General features: G+C 43.0%; 1 protein-coding gene across 2 annotated transcripts in view; it reads left to right on the top strand.

Moving 5' to 3' along the window:
* The first annotated feature begins 13020 nt into the window (after nucleotides 1-13020).
* Dis3l2 (DIS3 like 3'-5' exoribonuclease 2) overlaps nucleotides 13021-13728 on the top strand; it is a 381117-nt gene continuing 380409 nt past the window's right edge. For both annotated transcript variants that reach the window (XM_057762692.1, XM_057762690.1), the window contains exon 1: nucleotides 13021-13089. The gene's annotated coding sequence lies outside the window, so the exon portion shown is untranslated. The remainder of the gene's footprint in view (nucleotides 13090-13728) is intronic.

The following is a 13728-nucleotide window of genomic DNA, read 5'->3' as shown; positions in this document are numbered from 1 at the left end:
TTTCCTTCTTTGAAAAGGTCTGTATGGTAGCTCACCACATTGCTATGGTTTGCATGGGAAGTTGCCTTCCCTGCAAAAGGCTCCCATGATGAAGGTTCAATCCCTAATGGAGGTAGTGATCAGAGCTGGACCTGCCAGGAAGGGCTTTGAAGGGCCTTCGACAATAGATTGATCTCTTGGTGGATTCTTGCTATGCTGGAATTATTGGGAAAGGTAGGAGATGGGTGAAAAGTAGGAACTGGGTCCAGAAAGCAGACCTGGTCTCTGGTCCCCCAAGTTCATCATGCTCTTGCCCTCCCCCCACTATTTCCGTTATGCATTTCCCAATGATCGACATTTATATTGGCTCCATATTTTGGCTGTTGTGAATAACACTGCAGTAAACATGGGAAAGCAGATGTCTCCGACACACTGATTTCATTTCCTCCGGATAGATATGCAGACGTGGAATTGCTGGATCGTAGTGTAGATCAGTGTATAATTTTTTGAGAAAATTCCAGGTTTCCCACAATGGCTGAACTGATTTACATCCCCACCCCAGTATTTAAGGGCTCTCTTTCTTCCACATGCTCACCAATCCTTTGCACTTGCTTTTGTGGTAATCGGCACTGTAGCAGCTATGAGGTAATCTTATTGTGGTTTTAATTTGCAACTTTTTTTTTTTGACAGGTTCTCATGTATCCCAGGTTGGCCTCGAACTCATTATGCAGCTGAGGATGACATTGAGCTTCTGATCCATCTCCACTCCTCAAGTGTTGAAGTTGCAAGTGTTTGTCACCATGCCTGGCTGTAATATGACATTCTGGTAAAGACTTGAGGGATAAATGGGATTGAAGGTCTTAGAAGACAGCTAGATATTAATAATGAAAGGAATAGATACAGTCGTGAGAAAATCAATGTCTAGTATGCAGATGTCAAAACATATGTAGTAGTAATCATACAAATATAATTAAAGGGGCTTGAGAAATGACTCAGTGGTCAAGAATACTTGCTACTCTTGCAGAGGGTCTGGATTTGGTTCTCAGCACCCACATGTCAGTTTACAGCTGTAATTCAAATTCCAGGGCATCTGACACCTTCTTCTGGTTTCTGCAGGCACCAGGCACACACGTGGTGCACACACAAACACACAGGCAAGATACGCATGCATGTAAAATAAAAATGAATCAACAATTGAAAAACAAATGCAATTAAAGCATAGCTTTTCAGCCATTGTTGAAAAATATTATTTTCAATTACTAAAGTAGTTTTAAAAAGTATAGTGCCCAATTTGGACAAAAATGTGGTGTTTTGTAGCAGTATTAAATTGGTGCAATGTGTATTTGTTACGGGTCAGTTGCCATACATATGTTTATATTCTGTGACTAACAAATCTCAGTTTGTCTATGCAAATGGTACAAATGAAGTTTAGCAGAATATACAGATAAAATTACCTCATCACTCATAACACTAAAACTGAATGCAATTGCCACATACAAGTCTATTTAACTACTGCACAATTTTTTTTAAAAAAATGCTTATTTCTAAAGACATCAAACTTGTGAGTGATTATTATGTGGATGTCCATTAAGTAATTTTTATGAAAAGGTGTGGAAGAACCTATGTGTCTAATAATATGAAGTGAAGTCATGCTACGGAGAAGACTCTGGGAGATGTTTAGACTAGAGTAACTTGGAAAGGACATTGTCCAACATATTGAGGTGTCTACAGGCTGTGCAGTGTGCTCCAGGCTCCCAGCTTTAGTGGGTCCATGCTGGGGTGGGCTTTGGTGATGCAACTGCCTTTGAACCACTTCTGCTCCTGTAAGTATTCCCTCACCCATACTCCTGTAGGTAACATCAATAAAACCTATTTATTTATTCATTTATTTAAACAAGCTGGATTTTGGTCTGTCATGGGATCACTATCTGGGGTTAGTAGATGTGTGTTACATCTTCTTAGGAAAAGCTTCATTACACAACAAATGTACATGTTTTAAATTGATGCTTTAGAATTGTACCATGGAAGGATAAATAAATAAATCAAAAAGAATTATACTGTGGACATACAGGTGCAAATGTGTCAAATTTTTTTTTATTATTTTTAAAGTCTTTAAATATATCCTGCTGGGAGACACCCTTCTCCATTTACATACTTACTGTAAAACTATAGTATCATGGCAGTGTGGTACTGGCTTAAGGGTGGCCAGGCAGGCCAGTGGAAAGGAGAGGCAGAAGAAACACATAACTCCATGATCAAGTGATATCAACAAGGATACAGATCATTGGAAAAGAAATGTATTTTTAATGTGCAGGGCTAGGTAACTAGATATCATGTAAAAGACTGAAGACGAACCCTCAACCTCACAGCTCATTAAAAAAAGAAAAAGAAATCAACTAACTCTAAATCAAAGACCAAAATTGTGACTTGAAACTCTTAAAAGGAAATGCTTGGAAACAAATCTTCATGAATTTGAACTAGGGAACAGATTCTCAGGGATGATACTAAAACACAACTCAAGAAAACAGATAATTTAGATGTCACCAAAAGTTAAAAAAAAAAGAATAAAAGGACACTATTATGATAATGAAAAGTCACTGGACTGTGGTGGTGCACACCTTTAATCCCAGCAGTCAGGAGGCAGAGGCAGGTGGATCTCTCAGTTTGAGGCCAGCTTGGTCTACAAAGTATGTTTCAGGACAACCAGGGCTACACAGAAAAGCCCTGTCTCAAAAAACCAAGGAAGCAAGCAAGCAAGCAAGCAAACAAACAAAAAAGATAGTGAAAATTTTTGAAAAGACATAATATTCAGAATAATGGAACTCTTTTAATTCAATATAAAGAATACTAACTAATGAGTAAATGTCTTAAAGAGACAAATGTCTCGAAAGAATGTACACAAATGGTTGGTAAATAAGCTCATGGGAAGTGGGGAGGCATAAACACCACTTTACTGGATGCTGTAAAACAGCCAGCCAACCAACCAACAACCAACTAACCAACCAACCAACAACCAACCAACCAACCAACCAACCAACCAACCAACCAACCAACCAACCAGAAACGGAGTGCTGTGATGGCCCAGCAGGCAAGTTCACCTTTGCGATGGCATTTGATGACCTGAGGCCAAGGTCTGGAACCCATGTGGTGGAGGGGAGAACTGGTCCCACAAGCTGTCCTGTGACCTCTGTGGGTAAAGACTCTGGCCTCACAAGCCTGGTGAAGTGAGTTCAAGTCTGGGGTCTCTGTAAGGGACACGGAGATGGTGAGAACTGAGTCTACAAAGTCGTTCTCTGTACATGCTCACACAATACAACATCGTGCACTTACACACAATCATAATAGGTACAGACTAAAAAATAAAACATATTGTTAATACCTAGAGAACTTATAATGTCCATACATTACTGGTAGGATTGTAAAATGGTGCAGTTATTATATAAGCCAACTTACAAAGCTCAGAAACTCCACTACTAAGTACATACCCCAAAGAATTGAAAACAACGCCTATGCAAAAATACGTGCGTCAATGTTCACAGTACACTGTTGATAAGGACCAAAAGCTGATGTATAAACAAAATGTGGTATATCCACACAATTCAGCCATAAAGAGAAATGAAGTAGATTTGTGCTACAATGCGAAAAAACCTTGAAGATATTATGGTAAGTGAAAGAACTAGTCACGAGGGGCCACATAATACACGAGTCTCTGGGTGATAAAGTTCAAGACACGAAAACCTGTAGAGACAGAAATTAGGTTGGCAGTTGCTTTGAGCTTCAGAGATGGGTGGGTAATGGGGGGGGGTGACTGCTAACGGTGTGATTGAGAATAGTCAATCAACTCTGGCTATTTTTTATGCATGATGGCAATATTTCCACAGTCACTGCGGTAATAGTGTGTAGCCATTATACGCTATGACTACACTAAGAAGCCCTGGATTGTACACTTTAATATGGTGCATTTGTGTTCCATAAATTGTACTATCAACCCAAAAATTTCAGAAAAAAAAATTCCAATCCAAATGTTCATGTGTCTGTATGTTAGCTACTTTTCTCTTTGGAGTGATAAAAGGAGGTAGGGAAGGCAGGGTTTGTTTTCGTTCATAGTTGTAGGGCATCCCTGGGGAAGGCAGGGCATCAGGGGCTGGGGTAGCTGGTCACATCCATCCATAGTCAGGAAGCAGAGAGATGAATGCTGGTGCCCAGCCTCCAGCCCATCCCCACAACTTCTTATTCTGAGGGAGACCACAGCCCTTAGAATGGTGCCACCCACATTCAAGATGACTCCTCATCCAGACCTCTCTGAAGCACCCTCGCAGACATGCCTCGTGGTGGTGGTGGAGGTTTGTCTCCTAGGTGACTTTAAATACTGTCAATCAAGATTAGCATCCCTGTCAGTCTGCTATCTCTGGGTGGTGGTAAACATACACGTGTGTTTTTAATTTCTTCTTCAGTTTCATAGAAAGGGAAGGAAAAATATCATACCATTAGAGAGAGGTGGGCTTATAGGCTACTTGGCTGACAAACACATGTTGGAGGAGGAGAGCTTTAGAGAAAGGGTGAAGAAGCCAGAGCACTAAGAAAAGCATTCTTGGGCTTTGGTCAGCATCTGAAGGAGACAGGAAACAGGAAAAGGAAAAGTTGCAGACTTAGACAGGTGGGCAGACCCAGCTGAACGTCACAGCGACTTTCGGGGATTGCAAAGGCAGTAGGAACCCTCTGTAACGAAGTGTTGTTATTTGTTTGTTTGTTTGTTTGTTTGTTTTTTGAGACAAGGTCTCAGTAAGCAGCTTGGATTGTTTTAGAACTCTTGAGGAAACCAGGCTGTCCTTGAACTCATAGAGATCTGCTTGCCTCTGCCTTTCAAATGCTAGGATTAAAGGCATGCATCACTGTGCTCCCACTGTCTGTAATAAAGTTTTAAATTTTATTTTGCATACTAAACAGTCTCTTTTCTAATTTGTTCAATTTTATATCTATTACTCTTCCTTTAAATTTGTGTCGTTTAGATATAGATCCCATTGTTTTGTTCTTTTCTTTGTTGCTATAATATTTAAATATATAAAAATTTCTCCAACACAGCTTTAACAATGTCACTGCTATCATTTTTGTTTTGAAAATATGAAGGTATACACTGCAGCCTTGCGGCTCAGGTGCTCCCTCCTAGAGACTGTCTTTCACTTACATCTTGTCACATAGGATCACATGGTATTCTGGTATTTTCTCTAATTCTATTGTATTGTAGTCTAGTGGAGGGTGAATGTTTCTGAGTCTTGATACTGTCTAATAAGATTATCTTTCTTTTCAAAACTAATTAATTTTTCTGTAATGACATAATTGTTTCTGGAATAATGATAGTTATTTTGGGGGAAAGCTCTCCCATCCTAGTTTGTTCTTCTTTGGTACCGTCTCTCCCATAGCTTTCTGCAGTGGAAGAAGCTGAGTCCTTGAGGTGTACGGACTTGTTAGCGATTTTTCAGCGGAGATGGGGCAAAGCCTGTGTTTGAGGCTCATGAATGGGGTATTGTTGGGAGCTGATGCCAACATGCTCCAGCAGCACCCTTCCCCTGCTGGCGCTCCTTCTGTTGAGAACCCGCAGGGCAGGGCATACACTGTGAGCACCCCATTCCTTCCAGTTTCCCCGCTGCACCATGCACAGGTAACCTCTTGTCTTTGGTCCTCTTTCTGGCTTTGGCTGAAGAAGGAATTCTCCCCTGGGGGTAGCTTCTCCTGCACATTGACCACCATAGGGTCCTCCCTCTGGTGTTCTGTGCATGCTGAGGTGTGCTGGAATTTTGGGATGAAGATAGCTTCATCAGTCAAGCTGGCACATGCAATGCTTGCTTTTGTATAAGTGTAGTTTATCTGAGCCAAGTTTCCATTCCTTCTCTCCTTTTTTGAAATATGTATTTTATAAGATGCATAGACGTGAATTTTGTTTTTAAATTCAGTCTGTGATTCTGTCCTTTTTAAGTAGAAGAATTTAGTCCATTTACATGTAATCTTATAATTGTTGTAATTGTGTTATCTGATTTTTTCTCAGTTCATAAAATTCTTGGCTTCCTTTTAAGCTTAACACAGGGTTTCTAATAGTTGCTGTTTTTGAGATTCATTTAGAGATCAAATGTAACATTTCTGAACCTAATTTCCTGGAGTTTTGCTCACTGTCTTCAATTATCAAAACTAAAACATCCCTTGTTCATTCTCATACATATTTTAACTCAAAAGCATTTTCTTTCCTACACATAGAATAAGGTTTTTAAAAACTTACTTTTACAAAAACCCCTCAATGAGATTATTTTGGTTTGCTATGAAAAATTTCCTCAGCTAAACAAAAGAAAATTACTTGGTTTGCATGCGTGTGTGTATGTGTGTGTGTACTTGGGTGCACACATGCATCATGCATGTCAGAGGATAACCTGTAGAGACACTCCTTCCACTGTGTGGACCTTGATTATCAAAGTCAGGCTGTAGGTTTGGTGGAGAGGGCTTTTTAACCCACTGAGCTATCTCGCTGCCCGCTCCCAGTAAGATATTTTAATATATACTCATTACATTTTCATTATGCCTGAACATTATATTCCTGCTCTTCACGCTAAGATGTGCATATCTGTGGAGAGGCCGGGTTGTTTTGGATGAAGTTATCATTTCTTCCTCCCTACACTCCTACGTGCCCTCCCCTAAGAATACTCATATGCGCCCTCATCCTTCAGACATTATGGCCCTGCATAGGGTGAGTTTGTTTCCCTGGTTTAGCTTACTTGGTCCCTAACCCAATTCAGAGGCTTACTTCGGACAACCAAATGTCTTCTGTGTAGAATTCTAGGTCAGCTGCATGGGGGTGTGGCACGCCTTTAATCTTATGCCTTTAGTCAGGAGACAGAGGCAAGTGAATCTCTGTGAGTTTGAGGCCAGCCTGATCTAGACAGCGAATTCTAGGACAGGCCCCCAAAGCTACACAGAGAAAATCTGTCTTGAAAAACAAAAACAACAAACAACAAACAAACAAAACCAACCAGCCAACCAGCCAACCAAAGAATTCTATAAGGTTAAGACATAGTATGATGAATGGAAGGAGAGCTTAATTCTTCATTTACATTTTCCCTCTTTGCCACCATGCCATATGTGCTTGGCGACACGTTCTTACCCCCACTCCCTGCAAGGCTTCCTGGGTAAGAGATCAGAAAGCAGCTGGTGATTCATTTATTCAAGGTGCCAAAAATGGTTTGACAAACTCTGTGGCCTGCTTCAGAGTTGTGGATGCTGTCCCTGTTGTTAGGATGTTAGGTGATCCACAAGACACAGTCATTTTACATTCCTGCGTGAGGCCACCTTTTAGAATAGCTTTTTATTAAATGATAACAGAATATTTATTATGTGCCAGGCACCATTATAAATGTTGCATTATAAATGTTTTGCACCTATTAGCCCACTTAAATCTTTTAGAGTAACATTATGAGATATTTTACCATAATTATCCACGTTCTACAAGGAAGGAAAACGGAGACTCAGAGATGTTGAGTAACTCATCCAAGACAACACAGGGAATAAGTAGCTCCCAGTGAGCGAATAGGGGAGTTGGCTTTAACCCAGAACTTTTGCTCCCCCTGCTTTAAGGGCTGTTAGATTGTGTCACCGTGCCAATGACTCTGCCCCTCAACAGGCTCCCTTTTGTTAAATTATCTCCAGATGGAGCCGGGATCTGGCAGTGGCAAAGTATATAAGAAAAGTAAAAACTTGCTTAATGCAGCTCTTTCTCCGCTGTGAAGTTCCCAATAACAGTCTGGGGTTTGTGGATTTTATGTCATTCTCTCCTTCAAGTGTAACAGTTATTAGGTGCCACTTGGAGCTGGTGAGACTGGCCTGTGATTTAAAGAGAACATTCAGAATTGAAAGAGACGCATAAGAGAGAGACAGGAGAAAGATAGAACAGGATGTTGAGAGAGAGTAAAAATAAAGGCCTTTTGTTTTGAGACTAGGTCTCACTGCGTAGCCCAGTTCTAAAATCCACACTTAAAGTATTGTACATGAAATAAAAAAAAAGAAGTGTGACACCAAGAAGCAATTGAAAAACAATAAGAGGGGCTGGAGAGATGGCTCAGTGGTTAAGAGCACTGCCTGCTCTTCCAAAGGTCATGAGTTCAATTCCCAGCAACTGCATGGTGGCTCACAACCATCTGTAATGAGATCTTGTGCCCTCTTCTGGCCTGCAGGCATACATGCAAACAGAATACTGAGAATACTGTATACATAATAAATAAATCTTTTTTTTTAAAAAAAAAAACAATAAGAGACTGTCTAAAAAGAACAATATACCAAACAAATTGTGAGAAAATTGGGTTTCAGGTGCAAGCCTGACCACTTGAGTTTTATCCCGGGAACCCATGCAAAAAGTCAGGTGTAAAATGAACATCTGCAATCCTAGCACTCCTAGAGTGGGATGGGAGGTTGATGTGGGATGCCATCTATATGTATGTTGCTTTTATTGGTTGATGAATAAAGTTGTTTGGGCCAGTGGCTTAGCAGAGTAAAGCCAGGCTCCAGCTTTATTGTGAAATCAGAACAGAGATAGATAGAGAAAGTAAGCAGAGTCAAAAAGACACCATGTAGCTGCTGAAGGAGACAGACGCGGGACCCTTAGCAGTAAGCCACAGCCTTGTGCTGATACACAGATGAACAGAAATGGGTTAATTTAAGATGTAAAAGCTAGCTAGAAATATGAATGAACCATTGGCCAAACCGTGTTGGAATTAACACAGTTTCTGTGTGATTATTCGGTTCTGGGCAGCTGGGAAACAAACGAGCAGCCAGCCTCTGTTTACAGGAGATAGACAGGAACATCAGCCAACTTGCAGGTCAGCTGGCCTAGAGTGTGAAGCGTCATTCAAAAATAAGAGAACTTGTTTCAACAAGGAGAGAACCAACTCCTGAAACTTTCTTCTTACACACCACACACACACACACACACACACTTCAAAAATTAAAAATATGACAAGCTGGTAGTTAAATAGTTAGAAGATGGAAATTATATTTATTAGCTTTTTATTTTATTTTTTATGTTATGTGTGGGTATTTTGCCTGCATGCATGTCTCACCATGTGTATGCAGTACCCATAGAGGTCAGAAGAGGGCGTCAGATCCACATGGAACTGGAGCTACAGACAGTTGTCAGACACACCCAGAGTGCTAAGAATTTGGTCCTCTGAAAGAGCAACCAGTGCTCTTAACTTCTGAACCAGCTCTCTGGCAAAATTTTAAATGGGAATGATAAAATAAAAAAAAGAACCTGATAGTAAAGAAATAAGACTCGAGACTTTTTTTTAAAGAAAGGAATGTTTTAATAGGATTTGTATTTTAAAAGTTAAAGGAAAGAGAAACCCAATTCTAGAAAGAAAAAAACAATAATCTAAATTTAAAGTAAATTGAGAACAAAGCCAGAACGCGGAGTGAGACCTCCAGTTGGAGACATTGGTCCGGGTGGGTCTGGTGCTGACGTGAGGACACTGGACCAGGCGGCGAGACGTTGAGACTTCACATCTTCCCACTGCTTACCCGCAGGACCTTGGCCTGGGCTCTCAGCCCACATATATGGTCTTCAGGATCTGAAGTCTCCCCAAATCCCTCCTGGCCAGCAAGCACTGCTCTGCTTTTCTCCTTGGAATGTTTCCAGTTTCACCCTGTTTCATGCTCCTTTACTGATCCTTTACTTCCCGTGTGATGAGGTCAGCATCCGCACGGCTGACTCACGCTGCCATACGGGCTTACTCTGCTTTATCTCCTTGAAGCTCCCGTGGTGTTTGCTTTGGTCACTGCACTGTTTTTCACACACTTACTCCCACACATTCATACGCACACCCTGCCTTTATCACCTGGGTTCATCTTTGAGGTTGCAACACTTTTTTTTTTTTTTATTGATCCCAAGTTGCTTAGTAACTACTCTTTCCACTGTCTTTGATGGCAACAGAATTGGGCGAGGAGAAAGAGACAACCTCCAGGACCACCTGATGGCAGACTGTCTAAGAATGTGGCGGCAGGGCAAGTACAGTCAGGGACCCTCTAGGCCTGGGTGGATGTTAGCACAGAGTTCTGGACAGAGAAAGCGGTGCTTAGGAATCAAGAGCAACTCGGCCTGGAAAGTCCTGGGACAACAGCAGCTCTCTGGAACTCCATAACTCACCTTTGAGTTAGGGATTAATAGCAGGTTTGGGGGTTGCAGGTTTCTGCCCTTTCAAATTCATATTCTGAAAACCAGTTCCAGTATTGCGGGAGGCGGGGCCTTTGGGAGGTGATTGGGTCATATGGGCGAAGTCTTCAAGAATGAGATTGGTATTTTTACGAGAAGCTAGAAAGTTAATTAGCTCTTTTCCTGTCTGATCAGGACAAGACAAGAAACAGGAAGTCAGTCCTGATCAAACCATCTGCCAATGCCTTGATCTTAGAGTCCGCAACTTTGGGAACTGTATAAATTCTGTTGCTTAAGGTCCCTGTGGTCCTTTGCTATAGCAGACAAGACTGACTTAGATGTAGATACAATGCTACTAAAGTCAAACTGTGTGCTTTCAGAGGCTGTAGGTGGCACTTTCATGTTCCAGAAGGGTCTGGCAGTTGTGGGCCTGTTCTTGTGCTGGGTCTTGGACACATTTCTCAAAGCATTTTTGCATCATTAATGGGCCCTCAGTCATCCAGAGACCAAACATAGATGGAGCTTATCCTGTCGAAGTGCAGAATAAAAAGGCCTTTCATAATAACGCTAAGTTCCCATCTCTTATGACACCGCTGGCATTCCACAGAAACCCAACTAAATGGAGCCCAATGCATCACCTGTTTCAACAGAATACACCACAAGGTATATGCAAATCAGACTTCATCAACTCATGCATTTTGGCCTTCTCATTTCTAGATCATAAGTTGGCCTACACCTTTTATTCACCAAACAACCGATGTAGCTTACTTTTTACTAAACCATAACAACTTACTGGTCTTGACTTGGTCCTAGGCCTTTGCTGTAGAATTAATGTCTGTTTCCTTCCCCACCTTCCCAATACCTTGTGGGATGGTATTAGGAGGTAGAGTCATTGGTAGGTGATTAGGTCATGGGCATCAAAGTCTTCATGGATGGGATAGTCTCCTTGTAATTGACTTTAGAGAACTCCCTTGTCTTTTATGCCTTGTGGGGACACATTGAGCAGATTGCTGACTCTAAGTCAGGAAGTGGGTCTACATCAAACACTGAAGAGGTCGGTGCCTTGATTCTGTATTTCCCAGTCTCTAGGGAAGTCTGCTCAAAAACTATTCTGTCACAGAAGTCAGAATGGATTAAGACAGCCCTCTTGACCGTACCTGATGGGTTCCTATATTTTTCAATTAATTTTTAAAAAATTAATTGATTTACTTTCATAGACAGCTGGTTCAATCAATCAGGAATAAATGTATAGGTTTTCAGAGAAAACCATTATTTCTAAGTCCTTCAGAAGAGTTTACATTCTTGAGGAAGGTACACGATCTGGACCTAGGGGTGTGGAGCAAGCCTCTTAGCCCAGGTCCACTCCAAAGTGCGCTGTGGTCTTCCTTCAGCTCACATGAGGAAGCCACAGTTACTCCACTCAGAGGTCATGGGAGAATGCCCATCATACCGCCCTGTGACCTTTACACCAGCTACCACACTGTCAGCCACATGCCCAGTCAAATTGACGTCTTGGACGATCCAATGATCTTGGCTCCCCTTTCTTTGTTTGTGTCCTCAAAATTCTGTTCTTGAGTTCAGTTTTGGTTTTCTTAGCCTCACTTTCCATTTCTAGCCCCCTCCCATACCATATTTTATTATTTCAACCCTTTGTTTTCTGTCTCTTCTGGGTTTTCTCATTCGCTAGCCTACTTCCTATTCACTGAGCCCTCAAATCCCTGCTATCTACTCTCTGAAGTTTGAATAGACAAGTTTTGCTTACATGAAAGTTTGGCTGAGGGTTCTGGAAGGATATGAGAGAAAGCTAAAAAAATAAAAATAATAAAAAACCCAAAACAAAACGAAGGATCCTCGGATTCATTCCTTAAACACACATGTAAGTTATACCAAAGTGGGGCTTTTTAAAGCATTACGAAATCTAGAAGTTAGCTATATCTGCTTTTTTTTGATTCAACATGTAGAATAATGTAACTGCCTCATTCACCAGAAGTGAGCCTCATTCCAGCACCTTCTACTTTGGCACTGTGTTCTTGAGTTTTAATTATTTTATTGGCACCACTGGACACATGATCTCCACAGATGTTGACAACGAGTGACCAGCCCCTCAGTGACATATGTCCTCATGTTTCCCTGGACACTTTTTGGGTGTTCCTCCTCTTTGGTTCACAGAATCGTTCCTCATGGTCCAGACTCCATCCCTATTATTAGCAATTCTTGACACACTTCTCTGGTCAGGCCGCGCTGCCTTTGGGCCGGCTTGACACCACATTGCGTCTCATGGTTTGGGACACTTCCCTTCCCCTCCGCTTGGTTGAGGCCTCTATGCTCTTCCCTGCTTGTGCCTAGGCAGGTCGTTCTCACGCAGGCTTCACAGCTTCTTCACTCATCTCAGCGAGTTAGACACTGTCACCTCTTTGGTCACCAGCCTGCACATTCTGGGGTACTGACTTGCCCGTGTTACACAGCTCTCTACCCCACGTGCCAACAATGCACTTATCCCTGTGCAGTGAAGGAGTGATGGGACAATGGACGGATGAGTAAGAGAGGGTAACAAGGAAGGCGCTAGCGTTGTTCCACCAGCAAGGACAGGAAGCCCAGAGCATCCTTAAGCCTGGTAGCACCTGCAATGTGACACTGGCTAAGTTGGGGGTTTCAGAACCCAGATCCTGCGAGAGGAACCCCGGGCAGAAAGACGGCTCGGTTGTCGTCTCCCAGTCGGAAGCTGCCCACGCGGGATGATCCACGCCCCCCGCTCAATCTCCTGGCGCGGCCGCAGGGACCACCGCCTCCACCGCCCACTCGTTCTGCGCTTCGCTCTTGGCCCCACCCGGCCACCGTCGCTCACTGGAACGCTCGCTCGTGACCCGGAAGCGCATTCTCCCTAGCAACTGCGGGTCCGCGACGGCGCCGGCCTCCGGGGAGCGACGGTGAGGCTCTTGCCCCCTCCCCCTGCGCACGCCCCGGCCGCCGGGCCTGGCCTTCTCGTAGCGCCGCGCTCCGCGGCCAGGGCGGTGCGTCCTCGCCTCACGGGGCGCCCGACTCCGGCTCCTTTGGTCGCCGCACTACGGCTCCGGCCTGGCCTCGGGCCCCTCACGGCCCGCGGGTCCTTTCTTTTGTAGCGCAGTTGAGTGCGTGAGGAGGGAGATGGGATTGGAGCCGGTGGCTGGGAAGGCGCAGCTTCCCGAGGCTGGGGTCACCTGGGGACTGTGTTCTCGTGGGTCTCGTGCTGAGCCGCCGCGCTTGCCGATAGCCCGAGCTTTCCCAAGTGATACACTTTATCCATTCCCCGGGCCGTAGAGACTCATTTCATTGCACACTCTGAACCCACGGTTTCCCCAGGAGTTAGCTTTCCAGTTATGAATGAATTGTGGTTAGTATATCGTGTCGTAGATGTTGTCGCTTCCAGTTTTATACAGGAGGAACCTTTTTATATTGAAGGAACTTGACTCATCTTGAGAAAAATTTCAAGTAAAATTTACTTTGAAGTGGGGGCAAGTGTTAACTAACATAGCTCTGATGTCCCCTTTGGAAGATGCAGTGGCGCTGAAAACCTCCTTTGAGTCAGG

This window comes from Chionomys nivalis, chromosome 2 (assembly GCF_950005125.1).
Source record: "Chionomys nivalis chromosome 2, mChiNiv1.1, whole genome shotgun sequence".
Lineage (NCBI taxonomy): Eukaryota > Metazoa > Chordata > Mammalia > Rodentia > Cricetidae > Chionomys > Chionomys nivalis.
This window is presented reverse-complemented; position numbering and strand designations above follow the sequence as displayed.